Source organism: Cyclopterus lumpus, chromosome 17 (assembly GCF_009769545.1).
Source record: "Cyclopterus lumpus isolate fCycLum1 chromosome 17, fCycLum1.pri, whole genome shotgun sequence".
Lineage (NCBI taxonomy): Eukaryota > Metazoa > Chordata > Actinopteri > Perciformes > Cyclopteridae > Cyclopterus > Cyclopterus lumpus.
Window position 1 is genome coordinate 15,546,829 of NC_046982.1, and position 13,353 is coordinate 15,560,181.

Sequence of the window (13,353 nt, forward strand, 5' to 3'; positions counted from 1 at the left end):
CTCACAACATTGATTTGCGCCGCCTGCAGCTTTACTAAGAATGTTTGAGTCGGACCAAATGCTATATTGATGCATGCCGGTTTGTTTAAATTAGTGTAGGGTTGGGGAGATGATGATAAAGGCCATGAGACAATATAAACGTGTTAAAAGATGTTAAATAAATAAATAATAAATGAATGTTAGATATTTTATCCATAAACCTTTTTTTCTTAGTTTATGGATAAAGTTAGCAGAAACGTTGTGATATCACAATATTCATTGTCGTTTGTTTTATAGACACTGTCTGTGCCAAGAAAACTAACCCGTGTTAACAATGGTCAGTAGTCTGAAGCGTATCTTTCAGATGTAGAAGCTTGAATGTAAAACGTTGGGAAGCCCGCGGCTGTGAGTTGCATTGCCACAAGGTGATCTATTACAGGGTCTCTTAGTCAGGAAATCTGATGCGTTGACAACACGGGTAGCATACAATTCACCCGGAAGTGACAGACAGCACGCCAGTCCTTGGGGGGGCCGGTAATGCAATACCTGTGTATCCATGTGGAGCAACAGAAAAAAGAGAAAGGATAATGTGGAAAAAAGAACGCAAGGTGAAAGGAGAGGAAGGCTGAAGAAGAAGTGAGAGCAACAGTGAGGCATGTGACAACTGGTCTGCAGGTAGATTGATTGAAGAGTCAGTAGACTAGAACAGCGGGGGGTCGGGGGGATGATATGACAGCCGGATGTTAGCTCAGGGTTAAAATAACACTGTCCTCTCTCTCACACCCACACACTCTCAAATGCACTTTGAATCCCAGAGGCTCCCTTTCCTCAGACTTCTCCTCTGTCAGTCCGGGCCCCTGAGGCCCTCCAAGTATTCAGAGACAATCTCCACAAAAAGCACACTCACTGGTCACTGCTGCTATTCTGGTCGCTTCCTCTCCCGAGTCCCTTTCCCTCCATCCTCATACTTCCTGGGTCTCCGTCTACCTTTCCACTATCACTTTCACTATTCGTATCCAGAGTAACAAGTAACTCAAAGCACAGATTCATTCTTGGAACATCACTAAATAATATCAAACACACTTTCTTGCCCTCTCTTCGTTTAATGTTTTTTATAAATGTTTCTTCTACTGATCTGACAAATAAAGGACTTTGGCAATAGGAAAGGAGGAGGCGTGGGTTTTATGGTGAATAACATTAATGCACAAATTGAAGGAGCTGACAGGACCACATACCAGAGTGGTACTTTTAAGTCTGTGCTGCAATTTTCTTGGTTGAGTGAAAATCTAATGTGTTAGCAATGGTTCCAACAAGTAACAAGACTAAAGGGTTAACGTTAGCAGCACAGAGCATATAGTCTAGCTCTTAGTCTGGTAGTCTTGAGCTAGGTGGATGTGATGTCATAGAGACGATGTGCATGTAGTCTATGCAGTCAGTCAATGGCAGAATAATTAAAAGGTAATAAAAGGTTGTTTGAGAACCACAAGCACTTTTTGCCTCATTAGATTGCAGAGGAAAATAAATACTCAAATAAAGTATATGCACTTGAAAACTATACCGTAATTCTTAAGTTCAGTACTCACGTTTATATACTTCGCCCACTGATCTTCACATTAAAGATCTTTTAAGGCTACATATGCAATGGTTCAGTCATAAATCAGACCCCTCGGCCGAGAGAGGAAGCCTGCCCTGACTTTAACAGTTCTGTGTGATAAGCATCTCTAACAGGGCTGCCACTCCACCTGCTCCAATTATAGAGCCATTTACAGACCAAGACACTGATGGTCTACCTCTGATAAGTAAACAACCAGCATTGCCCTGGTAGCAGCATTCAGTCATTTGTGTGGTGTCAGTGAGAGCACCCACTCACACAAAGGCATGTTGGCACAATTCCTACATAGACAGGCACACATACCGTACACAATCGCCTGGGCTGTTCCTCTATCTTTCTCCTCATTCTTAGCCTTCAAAAACACACTCGATTATCATTTCTCTTTGTACTGAGGCTTGCAGACACATGTTTGGGAGCGTCTGGCTGGCTGGCATCCTGTGTGTGGTCTTTTGTGTCTGACTACCACAGGGCTTTCTATTGTAAGAGTTCAAAGAGTCTCGAGCTACCTTGTGCTTGGAAGAAGAAGCTCCGAAGCCAGAGATATATAATAATCATTATTTAATCATAACAAACAAGAGTCATCTGTATACATACATGGTCCAGGCCCGGACGCGCTCACATGGCTTCGCTTCCACAGTCTCCTGACTTAGCCAACAGTTTCTGTCTGGCGTCACCACGTAAGAGACCAAATTCACGTCTCACAACTAGTTTTATTCGCAGTCCATTCGCTGAGCTAAGCTCCCATTGGTTAGTGGAGGTATTCATGCAAATACCTTTCAGAGACACAGCATGCTACGCTGACCAGCGAATAAGACATAAGGTTCACACCTGAGGGTTAGTTCCATTGGCCACTTCAAAGAATGCCTCAAATCGATAAACTAGCGGGGTCAAAGATCACACTTCCGGTCAAGGACAGGAAGTTCCTCTTCAGAATAAAACCCTATTATCCTGCCTACAGAATAAAAGCAACATCTCAGGTTTCAATCGGCATCCATTTTAACTATTGTCTTAACAATAAAACATCATTCATTCTCATGCATCATACAATGAATCATTACATTTGTCATTAACAAACAGAATAATAAAACAGTGATCCTCTCTTATGCTTCATAATACATTCCTCAGAATATTCCTCAAATTAATGATCATATCCTTCTTTATGTATTAATTTAAAACATAACCTCTCTTATCTACATGTGCAAGTGTATATAAAATCCACTACAACCTAACACTATCAAAGCCGCCAGTGTGACTCGAACTTCCGCCTCCTCCAACTCATTTGCTAAGAACTGTTTTTCAGGTACTGTGGTGACTGTGCCCTGCAAATAGAAAATAAACAATGGGACATAACAGATCCTCTTTTGGATACACAAACACAAGTCTGATAAAACAGGAAATGGTCAACCACATCCACCCTCTGCTTGTAAGTGTGTATCTGCAAGGATATCATTAATGCGTGCCATATGTAAATACTTTTTAGCTCTTTCTTCATCATCCTGGCATGATATCTTTAACTCGCACACGAAAAACCAACAGTGTGACCCAAGATGACATCATCCTCTGTATTTGCTCCTCTGCAAAGTGAATAGCTACCATTCAGACACACAGAGAGCTCGTCTGTGGACCTCCCCACTCTGAGCAAAGCACAGTCACTGTTTGGCATGATCTCATGTCTGCATAGCTCTCACACACACACACACACACGCACACACACACACACACACACACACACACACACACACACAACTTGTGTGTGTTTAAACAGTGTACACTATGGCACAAAACATGCACAGCAGGTAGTCACACCCAGCTGCAGTGAAAATGCAGTGCTATTGTCTCACACATGCACACAATTGTCTTACCTGCAATATATGAGCCGTTGACACCAGGCTCTCTGTCCTGGTCTGAGTCCAGCGTCTGCTCTGACACCGTCGTTACTCCTCTCAGGTTGATGACAGAAGGTCAACCACGTGCAGACGAGGCCCCCAGTCCATTGAGGTGAGATTTTGCCCAGCTACAAGTCCACGGCACTGCGACGATAGCCCACGCTCACATGATTTCATCCTCACCCATTGGTCAACACAAATCCAGGAGTATGTTTCATGGCTTGCCTGGAGAAAATAAATGGTTGTAGAATGATGAGGTCTAAATATGTTTCCTTCCATAAAGAATCACAGAGAGCTTGCCTCTTCACCTCTAATTGCAGATCTGCTGTTTTTCCTGTGCAGATGACAACATGAGGCAGATAAACACCTTTACAATCACTGAGTCTCTCTACTGTCCTGAGTGACTGAAAGGGAGCACCCTTGGTTCTTTGTGCACCCACAGAGAGACCTAATATTGTGATGAGAGAACGAGTCAGAGCCAGGGCCCTGGGGACGTTTACAGGGTTTCAACAGAAAAGTGCTCCACTTCCCTGGGGGGGCGCCTGCAAACATAGACTCAGTTTGAACAGGCTAATAATAGGCACATGAAACAAGACAGCAGTTCCTACTAAGAAAATATATATAATAAATACAAATATGTTATCGACAGCGTTTTAATTGAGAGAAGAGTAAGGTGTACTGTAAACATGCTTTATGATAAATATGTCTCCCTCCTATGCTAAACATGCTAATTATAAACAGTACATTATTATATATTTAAAAAACACTGTTATTTTATTTTTGTTCAACGCATGTTATTCTTTCTTTCCATTTCAAGGCACATCAAACATTACATATATTGAGATGAAGCCATAACCATCTACCCACTCACTTCAAACCCACGCTTGCAACACCTGAACTGAAACCAGAGATGAGTCATTTTCTCACAACAACACCATTGTCAAACTGAGAAGTGGAACATTCTGTTAAAATGGATTTGGTGTTTTTGATTTATCTAGAGTACAATCAACTCAGGATTTTACAGAATCGTAATACAAATCCTGAAAAAGCTAAGAGACTGTCGCCTGCTGAATCAACAGTAGGCTACAACCGGAAGCAACTTCAAATGCTTAATGTGAATTGACTTGACATGGTTCCAACCAGGTCTGGGGGCTGTGGTAGGAATGCCTGGGGCCCTGTGCAGGAGAGGGCAGTATGAATGAATCAATGCAATTCACATGGACACACAAGGACACAGTCCACCCACCACCTAGTGAAGTAGCTGCCTGGAGCCTACAGTGTCAGAGGAGAAGCTCACAACAAGGAGAAACACCAAGCTATTCTTCCTCCCCGCATACGCTCCACAAATGACCCCTTTGTCTGTGAGAAAGAATATAAAAGAACTACGTATGTAACTGTGCGCGGAGAAATGCGAGCTCATATCGGCGTGTGAACTGTAAACAAATGCACACACACGCAACAGTACGGCAGCTTTTACGTGACAAATAGCCACTTGGATGCCATTTATTTATCAACACATGCACTATTGACTAAAACAGTGAGCTGCATCTTTTTCTATTGACAACAATCTGTAACATGTCAGGACAACATCACTCAACCCCAGTGGATTTTACATTTCTGTTACGCAACTCTGTCAGTGGGCAGGGAGGAGAAGGTAGTTTAAGCCCCCACTCTGGTACATAAAGCCACACAAACACCACCTAGTCCCTAGAGAGTCTAAGAAAGGCCCAAAATAAACTGCACAAACACAGTCAAGCACCGATGTCACTTAAAACACCGCAAATGTACTAGAAAAGCAGCTCTCTTGCCTAACTGAGCTTCCGTAGCATAGTGCTGTTTACCATCATGCACTCCGACTGAATATAATGTGAATTAGGTTATTCTAAAAGTCAGTCTGTCCACCACTTTGGTCCGGACTAAAATATCTCAACAACTGTTGGATGGATTGTCATGATACTTTGTACTAATGTTCATGGTCCTCAGAGGACGAATACCAATGACTGTGACGATCCTCTGACTTTTCCTCTTGCGCCACTAGAAGGTTTATATTTGTGAAGTGACATGTCTTGACAACTGTTGGATGGATTATGAAAATTCTGTACAGACAGTCATGTTCCCCACAGGATGAATTGCAGTATTGTAATAAGAAGTAAGAATTGCAGTGTCAGGCCAACATTATAATTTACAAAATACCTGATAAACTCCTAATTCCTAATCCAACTATGTTTAGTGCTAATTGGCAGAAAGATATATGAACAAGGTAAACATTACCTGCTAACCACGCGAGTATAATCACTGTGAGCCTGTTAGCATGTCCATGTTAGCATTCAGGTCAATGCACCGCTGCGCCCCAGTACAGCCTCACACAGCCACTAGCATGGCTGCAGACTATTAGACTTGTTTTATACTTACATTCGTATGTTGGCTCACTTCTAACATGTCTGTCCTCTTTGACCAGTATGACCAGTCAAAAATATTGAGCTCTTGGCTAAAAGATTGGTTGAACATTAGACTGAACACTTGTGGTAGCTATACTTTTAGGTTGTGTTTTTTTTTTTAAAAAAGGCCATTCATTTAATGCTCTTCACTGAGCAGCTTCACTGCAGATTGGGGGTCAAAAGCCATGCGTGTTGGCACCTCATCCGTATTGTGTGGAGAGATGCATGGCGAAGTACTCGACTTTAAATGGTGACCTTGCAGTCAAGTGAACCTTTTGCATATCAAGCTTACGTGATGCAAATTCAGTCTAAAACAAAAGGCAAATTGTTCCCACAGTCCAACTGTATAAAACATAGGATGGTGCTACGAGTTTACCATAACATTTTACAAGACCATCTGTTCATGTTAAAGCATCACAAAAACAACATTCAAACATAAGGCTCTTCATCCATCTGTCTTTTTGAATGAGCTTATAATTAATCACGATTCATCCGGCTGAATAGAAGGCATGCCCCTCCTGCCTCTTCCTTTGCAGAGTCACTGCTGATTCATGCACTCCACTGTCAACAGAACAGCTTTTCATTCATGCTGCCCCCCCTCCACTGGGGAAGTCAGCATGGCACCACTCACCAAAAAAAAGTGTTTTGAATCGCATCATCTTTAGTTGACCAGGACCCCTGACACTGACGGTGGCCTTTGTCTTGGACCGTGCTGCATTTTAAACTGTTTATACCAACAACGTATCAGGTACTAATGACACGAGCTTCACCATCAATTTAAAACTTAGTATACACTGCCGTTCAAACGCTTGGTATGGCCTTCCACAAAACCTTGATTTGTTACAGTCAGATGTGTATAGGGGGTTTGCAAAAAAGTATGTATTGTAACGCGGTACAAAGGTCCAACCAGAGTGACCATTGAAAGGCCAGAAAGAGACAAAGACCTCTCTGAGCAACAGTTGAACAGGAATAGAGTAAATCACCAGTCGTTGGTACATGAAACAGGAAGCTTAGCATGCAAAAGATGTTAAAGGGTCACTTGTGCTTTTCTGGACTAGCAAACAAATTACAAATATTTTTTTTTTGGGAGTGAATATGGTTACAAAGATATTCTCCCCTGGGGTGTAACACTGTGGGGACGTCAGCTAAACTTATGTTTTAATGATTTAGTTCTTCTAAATCTAAACTATACATTTGGTGTAGTTTCGATTTTATTCTTATTGTCTCTCTTAAAATAGTCATTACTAAAGGAAAGAAGAAAAACATCATTATAAAGAGTGACTCCAAACTTAAGAAACGACCGTGTACGTGTTTAATATATTTAACTCTGAATCGGTTGAGTAGCAGAAGCTTTGTTTTGAATGCGTTTCTATTGAAAGTAAAGATGCAAAGAGGATGACGAGACACATGGAGGAGTGAAACACAATCTGCTCTCCAACAGAGGAGACAGTACAGGAAAACCAGCACTCTCTATTGCGCTCACACCCACACATCTATAGTACGTGTGAGTAACAGTAGACAGAAAGACTATAAATCACAATGTAACATCATCAATATACTTTCCGTCACAGAGGTCTCTCCATTACAGTGCTCCATTTACAATCATTTAAAGACATTACTGCAACATTAAGCTTGATGAATTAGAGGGTAATTACTTCACCAGTCGACCATGATGTTCTTCGGTCGAGGACAGCCCTACAGAGTTGACTTAAACAGGAGTAAATTGTGCATTTGTTGGGGACTATTTACAATTTTTGGGCGTGGTCTCAAATGAGTCAAACCAGCTTCAAGTCTTCATATCATATTATTCACATTCTGCTCATAAAGCAGCAATAGTAAACGTCCTGCACACAAGCACCTAATTAAAGACTTGAAACTTGCTGTATAAAATACAGCTTGAATGCAGGAAGGTGGTGCAACAGTCTTGCAAACTGTCACATCCTGTTGGGGAGCTGGTGCTTCCCACATGTGACACTATTCCTGTATTTCGAATTGCTCGCTGGGCATCAAGCCAGTATTGACAGACAGTTTCTTCTCAATCCATCGAACATGTCCAATTACCCGTAATCATACCGTCCCAGAGCAGTAATACTAGTTTTAATTCTAACATTTTTGAGAGGGCTTTGTTTAAACCTGTCAGGCAGAAGACTTCAGTTCTTTTCAGTTTCTAGGTCTTTTGGCCCATTATAATGGCTAATTCTTTAAGAAAAAGATGATGCTGATCGTCTAATGTGTTGTGCTCCTCTGATGAGCTTTGAAGGTTATAGCTGCCCCTCAAAGCTTCCCATTTTCTTCTTTAACTCAGGTAAACATTTTTATTGCCCAAACGAACAACGGATTCTAACTGTCGGTGCATTATGCAAACCTTGAAATTGGTACAAGTCATACAATTGTGGCCCATCTGTCTGTCACTATATCATTTTTTAGTAAGGAGTGTAGTCAAACTACAGTAGTTTAGTTACTAACAGAACATCCTGAAAGTAATGACATCAGGGCTGCATTTTTTGCAGCAATAGAAACAAAATATATTACAAAATAATACAATAGAAAACCAACCTTTTCTTTCAAAAATAAGTTTTATTGCCTATTTCAGTATTTAAAATGTTTACATTTAAAACCTTACTTTACTGAATGCATTAAAAAAAAAGACACTACGCATGCAAACACATGCGTTCTTCTTTCAGATTAAAAAAACTACCAAAATTAGGGTGTTTATTTTACTAAGCTTTGTCCATTTGGGACAGACGTCTTCTAAATTCACAAAAGGTTAGCATTACATAACGACATGTGAAAAACATAATGTCAGAAAACTTGTAATACAGTAAGTAATTATCATTCATATCCTGATTTATATTACATTTTGTTCCTAAAAACATTTTTCAATTTCTTCTTTTTTTTTTTATTGCTGTTGAGAGTATTTTCTGATTTATTAGGAGGAGATGTCAACAATTCCTTCAGTAAAATCCTTTGACTTTTATATTTCAAGAGAATTAAACAATACATTTTAAGCGTTATCTAATGTTCAGATTTCTGTTTCGGAAGTGTATGTAAATTAGCACACATTGACTAAGAGAATGCCTTATTTTGATATTATAACATACATTTTCAGAAAGCTTTACTAAATCCCCAAAAATAATTGTCTTAATGTAAGAAATCGACTGATATGTTTCATCCATTCATTTGGCTTTAAAGCTGGAAGTTCCGTGTTTTTCCCAGAGACGCTCCAACAGTCTGGCATGGGGGCTACAGTCTCTCTGACCACGAGATGACATCACGATATCACCTCACAGGAAGCTTGGAGAAAGTACCTCATCGGGAAACATTTGGTTTTATTAAGTATCTGCTCGTTCCACAGAGCTCTCTAGAATCCATCACCACCATGCTGTGTATTAATGCGAGCGCTCCCACTATCACCACAGATCAACAGAGTGTCATATTTAGAGGGAAAAAAACTGGATCGAATCCACTTGAAACACAGGGTGATCCCAGTGATTCATTGACAAGCTCCAGCATGTGAAAAGTGGAAGTAGTTATAACCAAATCCAGGTGTGTGTGATGATGTGAAGGGTCAATGTGAGGGCAAGAGCTTTTGCCTATTGATACAAGAAATATTAGAAACCAAGACCCGATAGCGTGGGTCACCAGCAGATTTGGACCTATTGAGACACGTTATTAAACATGTTGCTTAAAAACAGCCTTTGCACTATTACACTGATTTGAAGATAGCCGCACTGCAAGAAGTGAATGCATTCAGAGCCAAATGCAACATGGGGTGCAACAGTACAAGCGGATTGACGCATACAAGGGTGGAGACGGGGTGGATGGTTAAGAACACCGACTTATCCAGTAGTGTTTCATGGTTTGATTGCAAATATAGAGACAATGGATGAAAGAGCAATACAAGACCTTCTGAATATCCTGCAGGAAATCAGCAAGTTAGGTTGAAAAAGTGTTTTTAAGGCGGACACTTGACTGACTGAACCAAGTTGAATTCAGAGGCAAGTTAGACATTCTTCTTATCCATGATTAGAGCACACAATCAAACAAAATCACACGAGTCGTGTGGCTCCCTTATTTTATCAACGGTCTACTGTACGAAAGCGTCCTGGACTTTTACCCTGTGGGATGACAGTGGGTCATTCTGGTTTTATAGTCAAACACTGGAACCCATTAAGGTTAATTGTACCAATAAAATGAACCAGTTATGTGCAAATGGCTTACATAATGCTAAGTGTAAAACTATGAGCATTACTCAGATTACTCAGCATTGACAGATAATGACAGTTATTACAGCTGGTAGAGTGCATGACAGGTGTGTGTGTGTGTGTGTGTGTGTGTGTGTGTGTGTGTGTGTGTGTGTGTGTGTGTGTGTGTGTGTGTGTGTGTGTGTGTGTGTGTGTGTGAGGTGGTTAATCTCCCCTCAGGCCTCCTATCTGTCAGGTCTGTGTGTGTGGGAGCAAAAGAAAGAGACAGAGAGAGATGAAGACTAACACACAGCGAGTGACAACAAGAAAAGGCTCAGCAACTCTTAACTGCATACGTTGTCTTTCTGAAGTCCAACACATTTCTCTACTTAGGTATTTTATTCCTCCGGGGATGATTTCAGCTCATATTTACTCCCCATTTGTCTTTAGAGAGAGTGTAAGTGTAATGATGCCTTCACTGGTCACGTGTGCTTTATATTCTCTATTGATATTTGTAAGCCTATTTTGAGTAAAACCTGTCGAGTCTTGTAGATTTTAATTTTAAATTAAATTTGTATTAATTCTCATCTCTGAAGTAGGACAGATAGAAGGGAAAGCAGAGGTGGTTTGTAATAATTATGATTTATAACCATATTAAATATTGCTCTGTTCTGACCGGAAGCAGCTGTGACATGTCGAGATGTTTTCAGTGAAAGAGGCCGAGTAATCCATTAAAGCGCCGTGTGTCCCCCACACGTCCAGGTGCGCTGCCTGGTCAGCGCGTCAGAGGAAACCGAGACACCTGTTAGCTACGTCACAGCATGGAGGCCCACCTCGGGGTCGTCGGGTTAATCAGCGTCACAGCATGGAGGACCACCTCGGGGGTTGTTGGAATAATCAGCGCCACAAAGAGACGGGTTGTAAAATAAAGCAGCTCTCACCTGTTGGCTCCTTTCCGCCATGCAGCCTCATTAACTAGCAAGACATGTTCCTGGTTAACGGTCGGCCCGCGAGCTGCGTTCAGGTCCCTCTGATTAATATTGTGATTCACGGCTCCCTCGCCTGATTAAAGTTACTTAAGTTAACTTACTTGAATAAATGAGTTTGAAATAATTAATTTAGCCGCAAAAGTTTTTTCAGAATCGCTGTCTTTTTTTTTAAAAGGGTGAATTTACCAGGTTTGTTCCATGACTTTACACGCAAATTGATTATTTGAAAGTCTTAACTGAAAATCAAATAATTTTTCCACATACAGAACAAATTTGCACAACACGTGCTGATCATATCAGGTGTTAGTGGTCAGTACCAGTTACAAAGTCAATATGGCTTATATAGGCAAGAATGTCACTAGAGCAGAGCAAGAATAACAAAAAGATATATATATATATATATATATATATATATATATATATATGTTATATATATATATTATTTTATTTTGTAAAATATATATATATATATATATATTTTAAAAATATATTATATATATATATAAAATATATATATATATATTCTAATTATGTCCCTGTGTTCTTTTAATGCTAACAGTGATTAATAAAAGAAAGAGAAAAAATTAATTAATTAAGTTTGCTGTGTCATAACGTTACAATACCAACGACTCGAGTCAGTGCGCCTACCTGTCAATCTGAGCTCCTGTCAATTGCTGTCACCTCCTGTTCCGTTGCGTCTTGGCACTTCAAAAACCGGCTACAAGTTCAAAAGTCCTGCCATGTGTAACGCTTTAAAAGGCCTCGGTCATGGCGTGAAGGAGACTGAATTAAGTTTGCACCAGTCCGTCTTGAATGGTTTACTTGCACACCAGGCTTGTCCGAAAACAGAGTCAGGATTTGAGCACTGTGGCTGCTGGCGTCAGTTCTTTGCAGTCTTTGTACAGCACAAAGATCGTCTGTGTGTCTGAAGAAGGATCACTCCATTGACGGGAAACAGACTGGCTCTTTTTTATGCTTGTTTCTGTCTGTAAATGTAGTTAGTAAGTTAAATAATGTGTTGCTCCTTAGCTTTAACACAGTTCAGTTTAAATTAATTGTTTGTTTTTTTTAATCTCATTGTATTGAATAAAACAGTTTAAGCAGCATCATTGTTCCGCATTTCTTACAAAAGTGAATAAGTGACATTTCCAATAGCTTCAACTGCATACATATATTTTCACAACTGGCAACTACCTTTTCATTGATTTATTAGCCTGTAAGTAAAAAGAAACCATAGCTTAAAGAGAAGTGCATTTTTGGTATAGTCATTAGATATTTCTACTTGCCACACTACAAGAGAAATATCGTTTGTAGATTGTGCATGTTGCTCTCGGGTTCATGTACATTTCCTCACGGATTGGTACAATGTTCAGTTGGTAACATTTAGACATTTCCCATTGTTCTATTTTCCTGTTCATACATTTCCTCTCATTTAAGCTAAGACTGTTGTCTGCATTTCCTCCACCAATATTCTTGATGTTTGCTGCAGCAGGAATCCGTTGCGAAGTGAAAGCTCTTTATTTCTCTCCCATCTCTGGTCCACATTCAGGCTTTCAGCCCACTCTTAAAGCAACATGCCACACATTTGCAATATTGCTGCACTTTGTGGCTGCAACTTCTACAAAAAAAAGTAGTACATTGAATGACCAGGGCTCCAAACTGTATTCAGACATATTTTTAAGTCATAATTAAGCAGTAGAAAAACTTAGTAACATTATTAATGCTGCTCCATTCAAATGAAGTGCAATTGATAGGAGTATATGGTTAATAATTCTATTCAGTTTAGACAGGATCATGTTTTGGACCCTCTTATGGCCATCTCCTAATTAAATAAAAACATTCACTTCATGAACTACCATATTTCAGTGAGACTAAAGATGACAGTTGAATACAAACATGTTTTACTTTGTCTCCACCTTCTGGTTAAAGATGGTCACAACAGCCTTGTTCGTTTTTATTGATTTATGTTGTTCCAAATCCTTCATTAAACTGCATCCAGTGCTTCCAGATCCTACATATTTACTATTATGTGGAAGAAATAGAACTAGAAGTTTTGCACTAAACCCCTTTGATGCAATTATAACAGAGGTATTCATTGTTAAGTAGATTAGTACGTGAGTCGTTTACAGCTCATCCAAAGACATTCAGAATGAGGCATGTTATGAATACAATCTCCAAATGAGCAGTCAAATTAAATTGAGCTTGTTTTATAAAAAAGAAAAAACTAAGGAAGTCTCAAATCAACCAGGTAGATCATTTGAACTA

The 13,353-nt window shown here is 40.0% G+C and overlaps 1 protein-coding gene across 12 annotated transcripts in view; it reads right to left on the reverse strand.

Annotated features, from left to right (window-relative positions):
- tnk2b (tyrosine kinase, non-receptor, 2b) overlaps positions 1–11,988 on the reverse strand; it is a 47,592-nt gene extending 35,604 nt beyond the window's left edge. For 9 of the 12 annotated variants that reach the window (XM_034554534.1, XM_034554526.1, XM_034554532.1 and 6 more), the window contains exons 1-2: positions 11,737–11,988; positions 3,454–3,702 (exon numbers count right to left, since the gene is read on the reverse strand). The gene's annotated coding sequence lies outside the window, so the exon portion shown is untranslated. Of the gene's footprint in view, positions 1–2,185; positions 2,234–3,453; positions 3,703–3,785; positions 3,947–7,570; positions 7,744–11,736 lie in introns of those variants that run through there. The other 3 variants (XM_034554528.1, XM_034554527.1, XM_034554531.1) reach the window with 3 other exon arrangements.
- Positions 11,989–13,353: the final 1,365 nt, after the last annotated feature.